We start from the raw sequence: 9,915 nt of genomic DNA on the forward strand, positions 1-9,915 counted from the left end.
TCAAAATTCTTATACACTATTGTTGAAAACATCTCATGGCGGTTGTCAAGGAGGCCCCAACTCGTAGATTTAGCCACCAGGGGGGCTACTTGTCAAAGTTAAGGTGTTATTGAAGTATTGAGATGGTTGGCACGCTGCTCTCTAACCAGCAATATAAAGAGTTACGCGACAGTCAGTCGATGCAGTAAATTGTGGGTACTCCAACCACTTCCGAGACGTCTGGTCAGCGTGGAAGAGTAGGCCAAGTACCTCCAAGAGCCCTCTCTCGCGGAAACAAACGCAGGGCTGCGCCTTTACTCAAGGGAGCAGACAGGAAAGCCGTAGAAAGGATAATGACACCAAATTAAATGTAACTGGAAATGAAACGCCTTTACAACCGAGAGAAAATCAACTAGAAGTTACATTTAAATGATAAAAAAGAGAAAATATTACAACATAAACACGTGCAAGAAGACAGGAAACACAGGGCGCACGACATGCAGTGCAGGTCGTCGGCCTTAAGGAGTGAAATAATTAACATAAAATAAATCAACTTAGATGAAAGGTATCCGCACATGAACCTTTAAAATAAATAAAAAATACTTTTGAAAAGAAACAACCCAAATTTAACCGAGATTAAAATCAGAATCTGTATTTATACTGGAGGAATCCGATGAGCTATAAAGCTCTTTTTCACAGATGTCCAGGGAGCACCGCACCGCACAGGAACACCAACAGGAGCATTGGAACATGAATGCGATGTTTTGCTTCCGATCGTTTTATTACTGCACGACATTTTTTTGTCAATCTCTTGATGAATAATCTTACGCCTCTCTAAACGTTATTGGCAGGTGTGCATGCTGGAGATACGGTTACTGTTACTATTCTGAAAGTCGACTTAAGATTGCAGATGAGTGTTGACTTCAACAACATATTTGTGCAATTGTACTGTTTTTTTGTTCTATAATATTTTACACGAACTCTATGAAACCCTCTTATCGTGAATAGCGTTTCGCAGAACACGAGCACACACACACAGAATTCAATATGTATTTGAATCGGCCCGAATAACGTAAACAGTGTTAATTGCTTAGCGCGTCAGGCGGGGCGTGTTTAACAATCATCGGGCGCGTGCAGCGTGGAACGAGTTAACGTGTATTTGAATGGGAGTAAAGTGTGTAAACGCGCATGGATCGCGAAGACTGGAGTTTTTGGGACACCGTGACTTGCGACGAGTTCGTCTGACCTCACGCGCGACTGTTGTGGACATTCACTGTGCAGCCACCAGGGGCTAGTTTAGATACAAGCTGCGTCGAGTGAACAATGCTTGGCATAGGCGACCACTATGCATGACAGGTGTTACATACTATAGGGCTGTCGTGGGGTGGCAGACGGCAGAGCAGAACAATAGAGCACCAAGGACACATCTGCGTTCGCAGAGGCGCCTCGTTTGTGAAATGTCTTGTCCTCAATCGATTTTTCTTAGGGCTCATCCGAAAACGCAGTCATTTCCTCTCGCGTATCCATCTGTGCAGGGTTGTTGTTGCTGTTGTTGTTATCCTCTTCATTTTAATGCTAAGAGTTTGTATTGGGCTTGTATTGTAGAGCGCCGTGAGGCCTTGTGCGAATGGCGCAAAATGTACAGCTGAGTTTTACTGACTTACTAATATCACTATTGTCCTGTACGTATATGGACCTTACTTTAATTGTCCCTGCCTTCAACAAACTGAAATGACCCGTGTGGTCAAATATGGTCAGAGTAACTTCCACGATCCGCACGGCGTTCATCTGGCAGGTGATTGATAAAGCTGTACGTATGTACAAAGATACAATACATCATTTAAAAGTGTGTATCTTTACAAAGATACAATACATCATTTAGAAGTGTGTATCTTTACAAAGATACAATACATCATTTAGAAGTGTGTATCTTTACAAAGATACAATACATCATTTAGAAGTCTGTATCCCCATAACTTCATTCGGCTTGAATAAGTTAACCAATAACAATATTTTCCAGCTCTTTTGTAATTGTAATTCAGTTCACTGGATGAAAGCCTCCCCGCGTCTTGGTCAGTGCCAGTTTTGATTTGGTGGAGTGGGGCGAGGTGGGGTGGTGGCGCCGTCAAGGCTTGCTTCATTTCACACTTTCCACTAATGGAGGCTTGGAGTCTTTCCCAGATCACTTTGGGCTCGCATTGCAGTGCAATGAACCAATACACTGCAACACACAGTAAATATAGGCCGTACAAATTGCAAGCATTAATAATTGCATTTTGATGTGTTTTTTTTATTCTATGTTGAGAATTGTTAATTGATGTGGGACGCAGCAAGCAATGCAGTGCAGTGGTTTTGCATCCTGTCCTATGAAACTGCCAAACTCTGTTCGATTCCCTGCCACTCGCGAGTGATATATGAACCAGGGGCCAGAGAACAGAAAATGTTGTTACCAAGTCGGGCAGGCTACGATGTACGATCCCAAATGTAAGAGAAAACTGATCATACATCAAAGTAAACAGGGGCATTGCAGTGAGATCGTAACTCTCATAAAATAGATATTTGCTAGGGACGCATGCAGGATATTTCAGATTTTATACTTTCTTAGGTATAGTCTTCACAACGACGCTCGTTAGTTAACTAGGACCCATATCATAAAGAGAAGGTCGTTTGCCTTTAACATCTCGCCGTTCGCCAGCAGACGTCATTGAACAGTCGTATTTAGCCACCGGTTGTATCCCTGGATGGTTCGTTTACACAATGCGAAAACTTATTACACTTCGGGGCGAAAATCCAGATTCATTCCGGATATGCATTCAAACGCTGTGACTCATTGCACCATTGCAGGATGAAGTCCTCCCTACGTTGTGTTGATGATGGAGATTGGTTTGACCATACTTCACCGCACTGATCAGTGCAGGTTGGTAACGGGAGGGCCCAGGACCATTTTAAATGACTCGCCACTGATGTTAGCTATGGCTGGGAATCGAATCTAGGTTACAAGGTATGGGACAGAATGTGCAAAAAAATATTCCGCTGCTCCCTCTGTTTCTATAAATCAAAATATTTCCTGAAAAATGCAATTGGCCGAAACACCGAAATCTTACATTTTACTCAGTGACAGTAACATACTGTATACTGATATTTGTAAGTACAGTTAACTCTCGGTTATTTGTTGTATACATACCTGGCCGGGATATTTCCATTACGTAAATCAGAGCATTAAACTTATCGTTGTAAACAGGAGCAGAGCCAGGATTTAGACTTAGGGGGGGCTGACTTCAATATTCTGAGATATTCAGTGTTTATGTTTTCCAATGGGCGCCACAAATGTATAAAACAAATTTTATTGGATTTGAACGCAGAGTTTATTATTAGGTCGGAGCCGCTGATGTGGCTAATAAGTTCGATAAGTTCGAAAGGCTGCCGCTCATGCAGCCTGCCGGGCAGCACAAGGTGACAGCCTGCAGGGCAGCACAAGGTGACAGCCTGCAGGGCAGCACAAGGTGGCAGACTGCAGGGCAGCACGAGGTGGCAGACTGCAGGGCAGCATTTTTCAGCAGCCGAATGTCCAGTTATCCCGATTACCGACTTTCCCAAAATTTCATTGCCCTAACAGGAACGCAGTTCCAATTTAATCCCCAAATGCCTTTGGTATAGTTTGCAAGTGTGGTATATATTTGTCGTGGACAAAGCCGATGGAAGGGGGCAAAGTTAAAGGTGTCCAGTTTTGGGGGGCATTGCCCCCCCCCGTGCACCCCCCCCCCCTCAACTCCGGCCATGGGGCAAGGTGTGTTCCTGTTATTCAGGTATTTAAACACAGTAAGGAGAATGAAAATGGACCGAGGCTGGTGTGCCTCTGCATTTCAAAGTAAAAAAAATGCTCAAACAACAATAAAGCACGAGCGCCATCGTGCATATCCGCTGCAGTGATGTAATAAATGGCAATGCAAATTCAGTTACTGTCACTGAGTAAAAAAGGGATATTGGCATTCGAAATGCATCGCTGCAGGAGGATACTGCATCGAAACGTAGACGTGGGAAAAATGTTGCACAGAAGAGAAGACGACCTGTTGACGCAGGCAGTGATGAGAAGGAAATTTGAACTATTGGGGCACATGTTTAGGATGGACAACAAACAAGAACATGTAAAAGCGTGTTGTTCGGAAAATGGATGGAACGGCAAAGAGAGGAAGACCTCACAGAGTAATGGCTTGATGACGACATCACAAGAGATTGGTGCCAGAGACACGTGGCGCTATTTCAGTATATTGGCGCTACGAGACAGAGGAAAGTGGAAACAAACGTGAAGTGGACACCTGGGGGGCTATCTTCCCCATGTATCGTGATGATGATGATGACGACGAGATTGCTTCACAGCAGGTGGCAACGGTGGCCCAAGCTCGCGCGTGTTTGCCTGGGGGGATAAGCGCACCGGCTTAGTTACCTCCAGCTATAAGCAGCCGCCTAAGTAAAAAAAGTGCACTTAAATAAGTAAAAGTGCACTTCATCCAGTGCCAGTCCTTGCTGTTGGTTTTTTTTATTTCAAATTTTATTTTTCTCTCGACCAATTGCAGTATGTACTTTGTTTCGCAAAGATCAGAGAGGACCAAAATAATGGCCAATTTCGAGATCGAATCAACCCCAGGCCCCTAGAATGACCGATATAGAATCCCTATCCTCTTATTCTGGGCAAAGGTTTTTAGGCGTGAACTTAGCGATGGTCAGTGTTATGTCGATTAGTATCTTTTTTACATCTCTGTTTCATTTTAAACACCCAACATGTTTACAAATTTGGATGTCATGATTAGCCTTGTTTGCTTGCAAACACCCGCAGAACAGTGCGAACTGTTATAAACGCTGTATTCCCACTCAAATAATTATATCCTAAAAGTCGTAGCATTGCGGTTCAGACTCTTCAGCAGTGTCGTGAAGGGGTTTTGTGGTGTATACCCAAACGCTATGGTCGCTGCGATGTGCATCTGCTGCATTATGCTTATAACGCAAGTGCTTTCGGTTACACGGAAACAAAGGCACACGAATGACGGTATCTAATCATTGCGTAAATTACTCTGGAATTCCTTTTTCCTTCAAATCAGCAAGTTAATGCGTAATAGCTGTTTGATTATTGAGTTTATTATTTCATACGAAATAAAACAGATTTTTAAACGAGCAACGGCAATAACGACACGACCAGGCGCTTTCCAAACAAACTACACAATTATCGTGGATATTGCATCGTACAACGTAGCATAGGCTCGTCCTACCACGGCAACCCTAGTAAATGCACACGCAAACACCGCATAATATTGACAAACTTTGTATCCTGAGCAGAGCCCCACTTAAAATAAACTTTTAAAAAAAGTGGGTCAGCAAGATAGTGTAAGTAGTAGCCTTAATTCAGCTCTCTCTCGTTCTGTATCTGGCCACTTGTAAGGGCCCATACTCGGGGATAAGGTCAACATATTTCAACCCAAAGGGCATTTTCAGGAAATTGTAGATGCTTGCCAAGAAAAACGATAGACGATCCGAGCCCTCAACGTTTAGATTCCACGTGGGCCTGCGTGCAGAACCCCACGCCAGGACCGGTTGTAATTTGTGATATTTTCCAGGGCTGGTGTTTCATCATTGTCACATGCACCCGGCCAGGCGTGCTTCGACACTGATGTCATGGCGCAGAACCGATGGAGTGGCTTGGCGAGGAATTTGTCCGTGAACCACGCCTGGAGCCGAAGGGATAACAATTAAATATGCACTGCCATTATAACCAGAGGGCCGTACAGGGTGGACTCTTCTAAGGGCGGAGAGCGCCGTGCCTCCAAGCCCAAATATCAGTCAACAACTACCCGCTAATGGGCTCCATGCACATAAATAATGAGGGGCATTATGATTTGTGGCAAGGCCATTCTGTAAGGCAAACATGTAGCCTTTGTTCCGCTTTAGTAGAGCAGAGGACGGTACATCGATAAGTCATACAAACTGCAGGTTGTCTTTACCACTGGAACAAGCCCAGGTTGATTGTAAATTGTACAGGGTACAACTTATAATCACCACCCTCTGTCAATTTGATTAGGGTCGCGATCCGATTAGATTGTTTAGTCATTAGTGCGTTCCGGTCCATGATAGCGCCTCTAGTGGCTATGGAGGCGACTTGAGCTCAATAAATAAACACTGACGAAACAAAACAATGATTCTTACGCGATGCGATGCATGCATCGTACGTTGAAGAATAACTCTTAATCTATGAATATATGCATCGTCCCATTCCTAACAAACAAACAAATATCGTCGTCATCATCATTAGCGATGATTTATACGTTGCTGTATAGACGGCACAGACCTGTGATGCAGAAATGTAGCGCCTGCACGCAATGCAAATCTATCTCGGCGGTGCATGCCCTCTCGGCGTGCATTGTATTGGTCCCAACATAGGCACGTTCACGCGGGATTTTTTTATTTTTTTTATTTCAGCGACTCATTAAAAGAGGACAATGTGCGTATGGGAGAAGAGAAGCTGGTACTTAATTGGCTGATATTTTCGTTTAGTGGTTGTTGTTTGTCCTCCGTGACAGGTGATCTCCCTGCGCCCTTTGGCTTGTTGACATTCGCAGCATTAGCTGCCAACAAAGTGGGCGGACAAGTTCTAAATTAAGTTCATGGTTACTCATGCTTTACCCGTTAAAGATTACAATTAACCGGTAGCATTCCAACTGTTAACAAAGCTTTCAACCCTTCGTTAAAATGGTTATTTAAACCCCCTTTTAATCTCTAATAATAATAAATGTTTACGTAACATTTGAAGCTATATTCAATGTAGATAATTATATTGAAATGGCCCTGTTGTATTATCTGTTCCAAGCCTCCCCGAAGAGCAACTCAGCCTTGAATGCTTGCTTAGTGTGGTGTATGTATAGTAATAGGTTTTTACCCTTTTATCTGGCACCAAAACTGACACCTTTATACAAGGGATCATGTTTGCAATAACCACAACATAGGCAGTCAAAATGCAAACAAAAAGAGACAACTCTATTACTATATCTTGCTACTGGCAAAGGAGATCTCATAATGTAAATGCTTACCCCGAGCTCTCAATACTCTGATAGTGCGCTGTGTTTGGGTTGTACGCCTTTTGGCGTCATCTGGTGCAACACCAGTGGAGGCTAGGCTCTAAGAAAAGCCATCTCGGGTGTGGGCAAATCAAATTCAAGGACAGTGCATATAATTATCAGAGTTGCCTTTTTTGTTTGCATTTTGACTGCTTGTGTTGTGGTTATTGCAAACATGATGCCTTGTATAAAGGTGTCAGTTTTGGTGCCAGATAAAAGGGTAAAAACCTATTACTATATCTTGCTACTGGCAAAGGAGGTCTCATAATGGTGTATGTATGTTAAACTTCTTTCGCACCGTACGTAGCCAACCGTGCTAATCGGAGGTGCGGTGTGCGCATATAGTGAGTGGATAACCACGAGACAGGTGTTGGATCATCAACAGTTGCAGCAGTAGTATCATTATCATCATCACCACCCTTACCGTTGATCATTATAATCACTGATATTCAGTGGAAGATCAAAGGCCGGTGAATGTTTAATAGCGGTGATGGTGCCCCATTTGAAACCCTAAACATTGCTATTTCATTTATATTTTACAAACGTATAGGTCTCTATTGTAAGTGTATTCTGCTTAAAAAGAGTGATGGGTGTTAATGACTAAATCTTGTTGTAAAGCAGCACGTCCGTGTGTGCCACGTACATGACACGCGGGATAAGCTGGCGACTACGCGGAGCGCGCGAGCTTCTTTATAAAGCCCACAAACTACCCCACACTAAGCAGGCTGTTGCTGTGTCATGTGGAGAGCGTTACTCACCTCAACAGCTCGGGTCAAGTGCCAGAAGAAAAAAAAGCATGAGACGCGCCGTCACCGCCTAAATTTAGTCCCGCACATTGTTTTGAATTGTGTGCACAGCTCATCGGCCACGCTCAATCCACTGCTGGACGAATGCCTTCCCAAGCCAGCAACCACCTCTCCAGCACCTGCACGTGAACTCACTTCATCACTGCGTCTCTTCGGTGGATGTCCCCGCACGCGTTCCATTCCTTGGCCGTCACTCCCATCATTATTCTTGACTCATACGTCGTCCGTGTAGCCACGGCGTCCTGCCCAAGCCCAATTATTGCGTGTTTTTTTTTTAAATAGTTTGGATGATGCCATTCACCTGCGTATGTTCCCCAATCCACGCGTTCCTCTTTCTCTCAATGTAATTCCAAGTCCGCATCTGTCCATGCTTCTTTGGCGCACCTTTCAGCTGCTGTCCTTTGAAGCTCATTTCTCAAAACATCGAGCCGTGAAAATCTGCATCGCTAACATGAGCGTCGGCAGCAAGTCTGAGATGGTCAATTCACGTTTTCCCCCTGTGAACATGCATTCCTTCGTTTCTCCAATCGCAGAAACGTCTCTTGATGACGCTGGGAATTACCTTGTCGTTGGCACTTCGTGGGATCTTAGTGCGGCTATTCCGTCTTTATTCATGGATGTTTATTTTACTTCTAAACGCAGTGTGCACAGCTATTGCATTAAATTTTATTCATATGAGCAGCTTATCACCTGATGTACTGGCGACCAAGTGTTTGGAGTCTTTGATTGGCATCGATTAATCGAATTAATTCGATTCCTATACTCACGAACGCTTGCATTCACTCATGCATGTAAACATGCATTGTACAAAATATATATGCAAATCAGAACTGTTACATGTAGGCTAAACAGAGTGAGCAAAACTGTAAAAATGAGAAACAAAATAACACCATGAGCAATACAAATGTGACACTAAAAATTATTCTTAAAAATTATGTATTCTATGGTTGTTTCGGTGAAGTCACGTAGATATAAAAATAATAATAACAATAAAATCATAAAAATGAAAATAAAGTGAATAAAAGTATTCTTTTATATTGTTTTATATTTTAATATTTATATTATATTTTTATTATTTTATTGTTTCCCTTATACGTGACTTTACCGAAAGAACCAAGAATATGAATCCCTGCAGTCACGAAAGCTTTAAATCAAAATTGAATAAAAGTATTCACTTTATTTTAATTATTTCATTATTATTTTCCTTTTCTTTTTCTATCTACGTGACTTTACCGAAAGAACCATAGAACATGAATTCCTGGAGTCTCGAAAGTTTAAAGTAAAAAACATATGGTTATTTATTAGTCGAGATACAACTTCGATTGGTCGGGGGGGGAACAACAGTGAATCATTGCACGCCCAATGTATGTGCAGCTTTGGAATCAGTTCCTCACCTCTGCCCCTCCACTCTTTCTACGGTCAGAAACGACGGGGGTTCTCTACGTCTCTGTCTGCTTGTAGATGTGGTTTTATGATAACCGATCGAATTTCACGCTCGAGTGTTTTTGTTGTTGTTTTTGTTGTTGTTTTTGTTGTTGTTGTTGCCAACTCTTGCGCCTTGATAGAGACACGCGAAAGAAACTAAATTTGTGCACACTGCGCTATTTAAATACGCTGTTACGCGACGTCAAATGTGTGCGTTGGGCGGCGATATTGTTACTTTAAATAAAGTAAAATCTTCCTGGAATGTGTTCCACTCACGGTGCATTGCCGCGCAAGTTGAAGCCTTTTTGGGAGGGGGTTTGTACCTTTGCCCGCCCGTCAAACGGACCCATGCGATAGGTGCATGACACATTCGAATCATTTTGACCCTTTGCCCATTACATTGCACGGTTCCACCCTAACACATTATACCACATTGTCCGCTGTCGTGGACACAAATTGTTTTTTTTGTTACGACTGCCACACTCTATTGCTGATTGTACAAATCGTAAAACAATAAACGCACCCATTAGATTGTTATTTTCTCCATTTATTGTAAAGTGCCTAAGCACGTGTCCCTTTTGCCACACAGCGACAGACATTAA

Source organism: Petromyzon marinus, chromosome 6 (assembly GCF_048934315.1).
Source record: "Petromyzon marinus isolate PM22_M1 ecotype Great Lakes invasive population chromosome 6, UKy_Petmar_22M1.pri1.0, whole genome shotgun sequence".
In the NCBI taxonomy this organism is placed as follows: domain Eukaryota; kingdom Metazoa; phylum Chordata; class Hyperoartia; order Petromyzontiformes; family Petromyzontidae; genus Petromyzon; species Petromyzon marinus.